Here is a 13185-nt window from a genome sequence, read left to right on the forward strand (position 1 = left end):
TCTCCAGGTAGCCACTGATGTGCTTTCTGACACTACAAATTAGATCTGTCTCTTCTTGGGTTATATACACATGGAATCATAGTCTCTTTACTCTGTGGTGTCTGGGCTTTTCTGCACAGAATATTTTTGAGAGTCATCTATGTTTTTAGTGTATCAGTAATTTATTGTTTTTATTGTTGAGTAGTATACCACTGAATGAATATACCATACGGAATTTATCCATTCACCTGTTGATGAACATTTGGGCTGCTTCCACTTTTTGGGCCATTATACACAAGGCTACTGTGAGCAGTTTATACAAGTCTTTGTATAGACTTAGGTTTTCATTTCTCTTGGGTAAATAGAAGTTGACTTTCTGTGTTATATCAAAGGGTATGTCTTACCTTTTCTTGTACCTTCTTTGTTGAGTGACACTGAATATTTATAGTTCTTGTTATTTGGGGAAATATTTTGCTAACCATTATTTTTCACTGTTATTTAGTGATTTTGATTTTGTAAGTTGATTTTGTACCAGCAAATGGACAGACTATTTCATTAGTTATAATAATTTATTAGCAAGTTTGCTTTTGTGTTATGCCTAGGAGTTACAGACATAGACTATTAGTACCACGTGGTGCAGATATAATTGAGGGAAAACTCACAATCTTGTGAACTACCATTATTCCCTAGCTTAGGCAGTGCAAATTTGGATTGCATGGGCCATGACCAGTGTTCCAATAGAAAAAGACCTTGCTCCCTGCAACACTCTACACATTGATAGAGACAAAGGACAAGGAACTATTATCACTACATTTAAAAGGAAGCTCTGATAGAGGCAGTCATGTTTTTAGAAAGGGGGCCTCTGAAAATCAGCAACTGGATCTGCATTGAGTCTCTTCCTGCATTGAGCTGGCTCGGACCTGCTCAGTCAGCTCTCAAAAGGTCAGCTATGCAAACTGCCTCCACAGAGAAAAAAAACACATATGCAGACGCACCCAGATGTGTACTCCCCAGTTTGCTATGAAGCTAACCTGGAAATAACAGTAATTTTAATTATTTCTCTCTGTTCTTTCATACCTACTACTTGTTTTTCTTGTCTTATGTTTGCCAGTTCCAAACATATATGCAACATAGCAGTGCTATCATATACACACATTATTTCTAAACTTAACAAAAATGCATATAAATATACCATATTATATATTTATTCTACCTTTTTTGGTAATATTTTTTGATATCAGGCTAAGAAAGTTTCCTACCAACCCTACCTCACTAAGAATGTCTTCTGGTATATTTACTGAAATAATTATGAGATTCTATTTCCAAAGGGCCATGAACTATCTTGTACATGTGTCAAAATATTCTTTGTTTCCTGGTACAAACTCTATTTGATCATGATATACTTTAAATAAGCAATTAAATATATATAAAAGAAGTAAAGAGAAATAAAGTCTTAGATTTGTTAAGCTCAACACTTTTAAAGGATTCTCACATTTTTGTTTACATGTGAAGTCAGCCTATATTTTTGTATACTTGAACTACCATTTTCTGGTTTAAAGACCAGGGTTAGTGAAGGATTAAGTAAAATATAACCATTGTCTCATTGCTGTTTTAAAACAAGTAGACAGATACAAAAAAAAAAAAAAAAAAAAAAAAAAAAAAAAACTACCTAAAAAGGCTTCTCTGAGAAATAGAACCAAATTAGAAGACAGTGAAGAACAGGTTAGCTTAACATGTCAACTCTTATTACAAGAAAAAAAGGAGAGAAAATCTAGCTTTTATATAAGCTCAATTTAAATAACAATAGTTATAGTAATAATACAATCCTTCTACACTCTTAGAAGAAAACCAACTGTTGTAAAACATATATCAAAGAAAGGACTGCACAGGCACAAAGATAGCCTAGGCTCCCTAACTTATTCCATATTACAGTGACCTGATAATAGAAAAACTTGGAAGTATTGGCCTAATATTTTCCGAAGGTCGTTGTAGCATCCCAAAGTAGGTTATTAGAGAAAAACTTGATAGAATGAAAAAAGAGAATAATGTAAACATGTTTCTTCTAAATTTTATATAAAAATTTAAATATTAACCTACATATTTTAAGACATCTTAAGTATTATACTATATGATAATTGATCCCTCCACTGACTCTAATCAGAGTCAGTGAAGGATACAAACCAGGTAATTGTATAGTGTTGCCTTAGCTGTTCCACCAACTAATTGGCCTCCTTGCTTGGAAAAGAAAAAAGAGTCTGTGAAGTGAGTGGTGATGGAAGAAATCCAGACAACCTGAAGCTCAGGCTGTTCTTTCTGCTTTTTTTAAAACCCAGGAGGGTTGGCCCTACCTAGAGGCAGCAGGAGAAGAAGTCAAAACTTATACCAGTTTCACCGAGAGCTGTCCAGTTTTCCTTTTCTACTTCGTGTTTTGGATTAACTTATTTGTGATAAGAAGTTTCTGTGCCTTGAAAATTTCACAGTACTCCCTTTTCAACTGCTGATCCATTGCCTTTCTGTGGGAAAAAAGAGAAATGAGGAAGCAGGTTTTTAGCTAACATTTTAATTTTCTCTAGTAGTTATTAGAATATTCAAGTAATGTCATTATTCTCATGCAAAATTTGTGCTTTCATAAATAAATCCTTCAAGATTTTCAAGTTGAGAGAAAGTTAGTGATTATAGCCTCATGGTTCTTGTTCTTTATTATAACTGTGCTAAATCCTCTATCTATATGCATTTTGTAGTATTTACATCTTCTGTCTTTACTCTTGATCAGGTTTACTAGAAGTTGTGTGTCTTATTTTACTCAAATAACTGAGTTTTGTTTTATTTAGCCTCTCTACTGGATTTTTGTTATTCTTTGTTTTTAAAATTTGTACCTATGTAATCATTATTTCTGTCCTTATACGTTTGGCTCTGATTAATTTTTTTCTAGCTTCGTGATTTGAATATTAATCCCATTTATTTTTTCTTCTGCTTGTTTTGTGATGTATTTAAATCTATACATGTCTCTTTAAGTAAAACCAGACATTTATCCTGCAAATATTGGCCTATAGTCAAATAGTATGTGCATTAGCTCTAAGAATTCCATAATTTCTCTTATGATTTTTAAATAAAAGCCATTTAGCAAAATGTTACTTAGTATTCAGCCATATGGGATGGTTTTAGCTTTTCCTTGGACTTATTTCTAATTGTATTGCATTTTAATGTGAGTCTATATGGTATTAAATAATTTGATTATACTGAGGCCTTTCTCTGTGACCAGTATCCGGTCCATGTGCGTAACTGTTCTTTGTCCGTAAAAAGAATTTCTATCTTCTGTTTGAGTCTACAAACTTCTATGTATCTATTCATTTAAGCTCAATAATTATGTATATTTTTAATCTGCTTGATTTAACAGTTTCTGAGGTTTGTGTGTTAAATTCCCCTGTTAGAATTGTTGATTTATCTATTTTTCTCCATAGAGTCACAGGTTATTGTTCTGAATACATAGTACTAGGCATGTAAATGTTCATGATTATTATGCCTATTATTCCTATTACAAGTGCCCTCATTGTCCTTTATGATTCCTTTTGGCCTTAAATTCAATATTAAAACCATTAATCTGACTGTTGGAGGGAGAAGGTTGCATTTACCTACTATATCTTAAGCTATTTTTTTCATTATTACTCTACTTATATTCCTTTGTTTTAGATATCACTTTTAGATAAATATTGCTGTTTTTAATCATACTTAGAAATATCTCTTAATCTTTGAGATAATCTTGAGTTAATAAACATTTATTATAACACTAATAGCCAGATACGTATTTCTGCATTTTATTTTATATTTACTACTTACTCTCTATTTTTTTTTCATTTCAACTTGCCTCTGATCTTTTCCTTCTCCCTCCCACCATTCATCTCTGTCAGGTTAGTACCATTCCGTAATTTTATCTGTGGATTATTCTTTATTTATTTGTGTTGTAGTCATTTTTTATTTAGAAAATAAACCTTACCAAATTATATGTTCCCACCTTCTGTGTTCATCTTTTTTCTTACTGGATTACTCCATTAGTTTGAAATGGTCTGGGTGGAGATATCATAAAGCCAATTGATAATGACTTACTTTTTTTTTTTTCTCATCTAAAAAGATGCTTTGCGTTTAAGGGGCTACTGGCAACAACTCATCAGTTTAACAATATCAGGGTCAACATTTCTGCTATTCTCTTTTTGCTTCCTCTTCTTTGCAAAGTGGCTCCCATACCTCTTGACATCACTTCCGTGTTCAATTCTTCCCCTTTTACCAGTTGAAACTTTTTGGGAAGCCCCACAGCAGGCATATGCTTATATCTCATTAGCCAGGACTCCCTTGTATGTCCTCCTCTAGGTACAAGAGAAGTGAGTAAAATGAGTATTTGCTTAGCCAAATTCTATAATATATATAATTTAATGTTAACAAGAAGGAAGAAAGAGATATGTTTAGCCAACCAAAATGTCTTACACAGGTACTTCCTCCAATGTCTAACTACAATGTGCCTACATTTGGGATTGCTTGGTGGCTCTTAATGAACACTTTCAAGAACCTCTTAAACCTTTCTGTGATTCACGGAAGTGTTAAGGCATTATTTCTCTCCTTTCATCTACTTTTTCTTCATCTGTGCCTTTTTAAGGCAGATACTGACACATTAATTTCACTCTCTGTATCTTTTAACTGTTCTCAGTTTTCCAAATCCTTATTTCTTACCCTTGTCTTCCAGGAGAGTCCCCTGACAAGATAATCCCACTTGCTGCAGCACATTTCAGCTGTATTAATTCTGTGATTCAGTTCATCCACTGACTGATGGTGATAATTATGGGTTTTACACCCATTATCTTCTAAGGGTTCTTCTTCATGAATTCTTGTTACTGTTTCTTTTTACCATTAGCCTCAGTTATCTCTCTGAGAATATCTTGGGTTTTCTTGTTGTTGTTGTTTTTACTTTATCTCTTTAAAGCAGTTTTAGGTTCCTAAGAAATTAAGAGGAAGGTTCAGAGACTTCCCATGTGCTCCTTCCCCCGACACACACATCATTCCTCACCAGAGTGGTATATGTGTTAAAATTGATGACTTGCATTGATAAATTATTATCAACTAGGGTTCAGAGTTTACATGAGAGTCCACTCTTGATATAGATTCTGTGGGTCTGGACAAATACATACTGATGTGTATTCCTCAATGTAGTATCATACACAGTAATTTCATTGCCCTAAAATTCTTCTGTGTGTTACCTATTCAACCCTCCCTCCAGTCCCTGGCAACCAATGATCTTTTTACCGTTTCCACAGTTTCACCTTTTTCAGAAGTTTTACCTGTTCCATACAGTGGAATAATGCAGTATGTAGCCTTTTCTCATTGGTTCCCTCCACTCAACATTTAATGGTTTCCTTATGTCTTTTTATGACTTTATGGCTCCTTTTCTTTGGTGGTGAATATATTCCATTGTCTGGACATGCCACAGTTTGTTTATCTATTAACTTACTGAAGGACAACTTGTTGCTTCCAAGTTTTGGCAATTATAAATAATAAAGCTGCTATAAACATCCACATGAAAGTTTTTGTGTGAACATACTTTAAAGTCATTTGGATAAATACCAAGAAGAGTGAATGATAGATTGTACAAGAAGAGTAGTTTAGCTTTATAAGAAACCGTCAGAATTTATCTCAAAGTGAGTATACCATTTTGTATTCCCACCAGGAATAAATGAGATTTTCTGTTGTTCCACATCCTTGCCAGCATCTGGTGTTGCCAGTGTTCTGGATTTTTGCCATTCTAATAGATATGTAGTGGTATCTCATTGTTGTTCCTATTTGCATTTCCCTGATGGCATATGATGTGAAGCATCTTTTCTATGCTTATTGACATCTGATATCTTCTTTGGTGAGGTATCTGTTAAGGTCTTTTGACCATTTTTTAATTAACAAATGTGACTGTACTGCCTCTAATCCTGATTTCTGTACTCTCAACTGGTGATGTTGGTTTCTTTTCTCATCCTAGTTCCTTTATCTATACAAATAGTATGCTACCTCTTTTTTAATATTGTAAAACTGAAAGATAGTATGTGCATAAGCATCTGCTATGTAGAAGGAAATTGATACTAGTTTCCCCTTCTTCCATCCAATCAAAATCCTGCCCCAATAAAATATTATTTCTTCACTGAAGCCTTTTTCTATTATTGGAATCTTTACTCTCTTCTTCTAATTAAGAAATCTTAGATATTTCGGAACTCATTTTTATCAAATAAAAATATGCTACAACTTTAAATCATCTTAGAAATCTGTTAGGCTTCACTTATTTTAGTAACATGCATGATCACTGACTAGGTCAAAAGCAGAGTAGAAATAGAACCCAAATATTAACTCAGTCCACTACACTATGCATAATTCAATAATAAATTGCATTCTTTCTTTTGAAAAGACTGCTGCTTAATGTCATTTGTGTTGCCTCCACAACCAAGCTATAAATTCATCAGGATGGGGTATCCGTGGCCGGAGGCCTCTCAGGACAGATCAGACATTTTGTAATGATGCCTGAAATAAACACTCACCACCTCGATGAGCCACAGGTTCAACTCCTGGCAGAGATGTGTATCCTTATTGATGAGAATGACAATAAAATTGGGGCTGAGACCAAGAAGAATTGTCACCTGAATGAGAACATCTAGAAAGGATTATTGCATCGCGCTTTTAGTGTCTTCTTCTTCAACACTGAAAATAAACTTCTGCTACAGCAAAGGTCAGATGCTAAGATTACCTTTCCAGGTTGTTTTACTAATACTTGTTGTAGTCATCCATTAAGTAATCCAGGTGAGCTTGAGGAAGATGACGCCCTTGGAGTGAAGCGAGCAGCACAGAGGCGGCTGAAAGCTGAGCTAGGAATTCCCTTGGAAGAGGTTCCTTCAGAAGAACTTAATTATTTAACACGAATTCACTACAAAGCTCAGTCAGATGGTATCTGAGGTGAACGTGAAATGGATTACATTTTGTTTATGAGGAAGAATGTAACTCTGAATCCAGATTCCAATGAGATTAAAAGCTATTGTCACGTGTCAAAGGAAGAAATAAAAGAACTTCTGAAAAAAAGCAGCCAATGGTGAAATTAAGATAATGTCATGGTTTCAAATTATTGCAGAGGCTTTTCTCTTTAAATGGTGGGATAAATTAAATCATTCGAATCAGTTTGTTGACCATGAGGAAATATACAGAATGTGAATACGTAGGTGAAGGATTACTGAAAAATTTCTCTACTTAACAAACTTAGAATGACTTTTTTCATTTAAATTTAGTTCTCTATCATCAATGTATTATATACACTGATACTTTACAACTTGTGTGTAAAAAAATAACTTATAACTTTGTATAACACCCCCTGTATATGTGTTCTGTTTCCAAACGACATTTGTGAGAGATTATTGTAAAATAAGAGAGAGCAAATAAAAATGTAACCTGTGCAACACATGCTTATGGAAAATTTGAACAAATGAGTGAAGCCCTGTGTTTTTAGTAAGCTGTAATAAACATTTCCGGAGCACTCGCAGAGCACTTTTTATTTGCCAGGTGCTTTAAGTATCATTAAATTTTCAGAGTTCAGAAAAATGTGCAAAGGAAAATATTGCTTAGCTCCTTCAAAACAGTCCTAATTAACTTTCATATTAACAGATTAAACTACCAGAGCAGGTTCAAGGAAAATTAAATGATATGAACCCTAATTTGTATCATTCTAAGTTGATTGTGTGGTTTATTCATTCTGGAAATACGTTGATACTTAAAGTCAGCCATTGCTTTTGATAAGTGATATTGATTAGGTTAAATCTTCTTTTAAATAGTATTTGCCAATTAGCAAAGTCTGTGTTTTCAGAATTACAGTGGGCACAGAGGTGTTCATAAAATGGGAATGGAGTCCCACTCAACAAGAGTTGCTTAACCTTGACAATGTTAACATTTGGGCTGGATAAAATCCTTGTGTGTGGGGGTCCATCCTGTGCATTCTAGGATGGTGAGCAGCATCCCCGGACTGCACACTGGATGCTGTTAGCATCCCTCTCCCATGACACCCACAATTATACCAGATGTTGCCAGATGCCCCTGGGGGACACAGTCAACCTCCAACTGAGAACCACTGTTCTACAGAGTCAGGCAATATTGTAGGGAGAAAAAAATAACAATGACAAAGGCCAGTGTTCATGTTCAATGGATTGAGATTATGGAATGTGTACATTAATGTTAAAAATTATATCTTGATCAATGTACTTTTATAAACTTGCCATAGATATCTCAAATTTGAAATCTCACCACAGCTTTATTATTCTTAAATGCTGTATGATAATAAAAAAAAAATTTATTTCTTACGAAGTTAAAAAATTCATCAGGATATTCATTCATTCATTCATTCACTCATTGACTATTTTATCTATCAATTAGTTATTGATCATGAACATAAACCAGGCATTATTCTGAATGAATATACAAGAATGAAAAACAAGCAAAGCAAGTATCAAGTTTTATACATATCCGATTATAGCATGAATCACATACTGAGTACATTATTACTCAATCCTTACTTGTTTGATTGACCTTAACAGACAATTGCATATAGCGATAACTAAATAAGCAGTATTTTATTATTTGGATTTCAATGTGAAAAAGACAATTAGTTTTTCCTCCAATGTCTAGTACTTTAGTCTCTGCATTAAGATACTTTTCTTTTTCTTTTAGGATAATTTCTCTCCCAAGAGATATCTTCAAGATTTCAGCAACTTCATTGATAAGTTCTTCTCAACAAGACATGTCCAGATGTCTGAATCCCGGGAATTAGATAGCTTGAAATGAAGCTTGGGATTCTTGATAAATATGAAAAACAGAAAAAGTCACTTAAAGGGGCAAGAATATGTAAAAAGGTTTCCATATCTCATATCATATGAGAAATGTGCTGAAAATGATAAATATTTTCACTAAAACTGATTATAATTCAAGATGCTATTAGGGAAACAGATTTAATTGTGTTTGTCTTAGACAAATTAGTTTTGGTTAAATGAATCTCTGGTGGATTGGACCAGGAGAGGTAGTATGAAGCATCTTTATTGTAAGGACCTCAATGAACTTCAGATATTTGGAAAACTGAGGTGGCAGAAAAATCTGGTATTTGCGTCCTGCACAGGTGAAGAGTGCCTGGTAAAAGAAGTACCTGTGTACTTTCTAAGAGCAGAACAATCTGCTGAATCATGAAAATCCTAAAGACAATTTTTTTCTTTTTTAATCCAGAGGTGGAAAAAGGGAGACGGAGCTGTACAATAGAAAGATTCCAAGATTGAAAACATAGGCACAGGTGTGCACCCATTGTGTAGCAGGTATCTCCAGAGACTATCTAAATTCTGGTTCTACTTTTGGGAATTAATGTCTTCACCTGTAAATTGTGGCATCTGGCTCATAATAGAGGCTTAGTAGCCGTAGCTACTACTACCATCACCTTCATCATTACCACCACCAACAAAAAAGATGAAAGAGACAGTGAAGCTATTTAGAATAGTGGCTACATGATTAAAAGTTATCTTGCACAGGTGAAGAGGTATGTATCATTGCTTGCGTAAGGTTTTTTTTAAAGTTATCAATTATCAAAGCCAGAATTCTCAAAGTCCAAGGTCCATACACTGGATGCAATGTTTTGCATCTTTTCCTGCAGCCACAGGATGGGAGTTTTGCCAATGTGTTGACAAGGGCCTCTGACATTACAGCATCCCATAGTGATATATTGCAGACCAGGCATTTCACTACTTTACGAGCAGAATCTGCTTCAATGCAGCAGCAGCTGAATTTGCAGTTCACAAAGAAGACTGGAACAAACATGGCCTGCAATGTTTATTTTATGTTCATTTTATTTACCAAAAGGAACCATGCTCAGTTTTCCCAAAATAAGACGACATTGACAAGTTCTTACATTCAGCATTTAATGAGTAAATCCATAGTCTACGTGAATCCCATTGTCTTGAAAGTGAGGGAAATAAAACCACCGAGGGCCTCATTGACTTCAGAATTATGAGAAGTCCCTGACTATATTACAGACTATTTATCCAAATAAATTTCTGATTATTCCACAATATGTCAATTCAAAGTGCCTACACACATGCTTCAGTTGCTCCTTGGGGGCCATTTTTCTACATACAACGTGTTCCTGGAAAATATAGAACATGATGAAAGAGCCTTGCTAAGCTGAGCAAGATGGGTGTGTGGGTGGGCAGATATTCTTTAGGCATTCAGGAAATTCTGAACATAGAGCCTGAGCCACTTAAAAACTGTAGACCAATAATGCATGCGTGGCTGTCAGTGAAGGCCTGGTATGACAGAATTAAGCAGTAGCACTAAAGAAATCTGAGCATCTTCATTTGGGCACTTTTTAAGCACCTCAGACTAAGTGAGTTAAATTGTTGTTTTGCTTGGAAATATTTGCTTGGAAATATGGTGATTATTGTTTTGCTTGGAAATATGAACTGAGCAGCTGTATTTTTATTTAAAATTTTTTTATGACAAAGGTTATATGGGTTTATTGTATAAAAACAAATATAAACAAAAAAGTTGAAAAATAAACTAAAGCCACTAATCAGTATGATCATTTTGACATATGCATATCCAGATTTTTTTGTATTTATTCATTCAACTTTATTTAAATGTTACCTGCAAGCCAGGCATATCTCCAAGTATTAGAAATGCAGGGAAGATAATATTTTTATCCATAGGTGATATGTATACATATTTTTAACAAAAATTGCAATCATAGAGAGTACATACATTTTAACCTTACTTTTTGTCAGTCAACAATATCATGTAAATTCACAGAAAGACATAAACTTAAAAATGTAATTTCAGTGGTTATCATTATATTGAATGGCCATGCAGTAGCTTATTTAACTAATTTTTTTTTTTTGGCATTGGAACTAGTTTCTAATTTTTCCTCTATTAAAAATATCCTGATCAAGATGTTTGTAAAAACTGTCCATGTTGCATTGGATAAATAATTAAATGTAAGTTTTATGAGTCAAAAACATGGCAGTCATGTTTTTAAGGTTTTAAGCAGGTTCCAAATGTCCTGCAAAAATATTTGTCCAAGTTGTATAATTCCTAAAAGGACATGCAAGTGCCTATTTCCTCACAACCTTGACAATCTTAGTAATTTAATAAAAAATTATATTTTATGAAAAGAGACTATCTTATTTAGTTGTATTTTCCCTGTCTTTGATTACTAATTGAACAGTTTTTCATAAGGATATTGCCTATTTGTATTTATTATTTTTTTGTTTTCTACTGATTTTTTAAAAATTTTCTAAGATAAATTGTTAGAGGTTTTGGGGTGTTTAGGATAAATAATTTATGCTTATTTCCTTTAAGAAAGTAATACCTGAGATTGGAGAATAAAATCACTGAAGAGTTTAAGAAACAAGCAGACAAAGTAAAGAATCTTCATATCCAAGTTCACATTGTAAAATGTCCAGGACATCAATAAGTCGATGCAGAACTGAAGTGCATAGAAGGCTAAGACAATCCATGGGGCGTGGCTTCTCTGATACAAGGGGACATGCTCGGTGGGACTGGTTGTCCAGCAACCCAGCTCCCCTCTGTTACAGGCTTCTTAGCAGAGGTGGCTAATGAAGGTCTCTGGAACTTCATTCTCTCATTTCTAACACAAAGGTAGACAAGATGATGCTTTTCCCTCTAAAATTCTAGAGAGCCAGATACAGAAGAGGTAACGAAGAGAACAGAAGAATAGGGATACAGCATCAGAGTTGGAGAAACATAGATAACATAGAGAGGGGCACTTCAGATAGAAATGCAGTGTGCCATCACGTAGAAATGTGGAACAGCATGGGACACAGCAAAGAGTTGGGTGTGAGCTGAGAGGTGCAGGAGATGAGACTATGGAGAAAACCAGCATCTGATGATGAAGGACCAAAGAAGAAAGATAGGAAGATATGGCTTTAGACTTCATTCTGTAATTAGGAAGAGAATTACTAAAGAGTTTTAAGTGAACAAGTCATATAAACAGATTTAAGGAGTTTTTTTTTTTTTCTTTTTTTAAACTAACTAAAAAAACAAAGCAAAAAAAAAAAAAAAAAAAAAACAAACTTTGGCAGTGATACGAGATCTGATTAGAAGCCTGGAGGAAGGGCTTCCAAGTCAAAGGCTGTCTATTGCAAAGTCAGTAGAGAAATAACGTGGGCCGGAACTAAGGCAGTGGTACAAACTGCAAATTATGCTCAAGACTAAAACTTCCCCCTAAAGTGAATACGATTTTCTGGAAAGATAATGCTAATAAGAATAATAGGGAAAAAATAATAATAGGGCAAAATTTTAATAGCGATATTAACTCCTTAACATTGCCATTGATCAAAACTGATAAAGTGTTCCCCCTCATTTCATATTAGTTATATGCTCAAGCAACTTTCTTTAAGCTAACCATAGCTGAGATTATCAGTAGTATTTTTAACAGCCATATGCTGGGGGCATTTTCACAGTGCATAAAGTGCTAACATGAGTGCTATAAAATCACTGACTACTGTGAAGTTCTTCCAGCCAAGATCACTGCCTCTGCTTCAGGAAAGAACTGAGTAGTTGGGGGAGATGACTGTGACAGGAAGCATCTGAGCATTCCTTTAGCCCAGGATCCAAACACACTGAAATCTTAAGAGAATCAAATTCTGGGCTCACTTCCTGCTAACAGATATGGTTTCCTAGAGGGCCTGGTGGGTGTCAACTCTTTCTTTCCACAGATATTAGGCAAATTCACATCTTTGGGTCCAGAGGGTCAACTGTGCTATGACTAGTTGTTTCTGGCCTATTTCCAAAAAAAGACCTACTGCGAATCATTCCTGGTGCTGGTTTAGAACTGGCTCAAATCTTCTTTCCTTAATTCTCTACTTCACACCTACACTCCTGACCAAAATTTCTGCTTAGAAGATGCCTACAGAGATATTACTTTGATCCTAGCTTCTTAATCAAGTCATTAAAGCAAAAAGTCCCAAACAATCTCAATAAGAATAAGCTGTTTATGTGATTGAATTCATTTAGGTACCACTACTATCTGTGAAGTAGGTCCAAATATTATCCTGATTTTAAAGATGAGAAACTGAGATCCAAAGAAGTTAGTGAGATTGATCAAGGTATCACGTCTAGTAAACAGTAATACCTAGGAGGTTTACCCAG

The 13185-nt window shown here is 34.5% G+C and overlaps 1 pseudogene; it reads left to right on the forward strand.

The window, feature by feature from the left end:
* The first annotated feature begins 5792 nt into the window (after positions 1 to 5792).
* Positions 5793 to 8162, forward strand: LOC721730 (isopentenyl-diphosphate Delta-isomerase 1 pseudogene; annotated as a pseudogene).
* Positions 8163 to 13185: the final 5023 nt, after the last annotated feature.

Source organism: Macaca mulatta, chromosome 12, assembly GCF_049350105.2.
Source record: "Macaca mulatta isolate MMU2019108-1 chromosome 12, T2T-MMU8v2.0, whole genome shotgun sequence".
In the NCBI taxonomy this organism is placed as follows: domain Eukaryota; kingdom Metazoa; phylum Chordata; class Mammalia; order Primates; family Cercopithecidae; genus Macaca; species Macaca mulatta.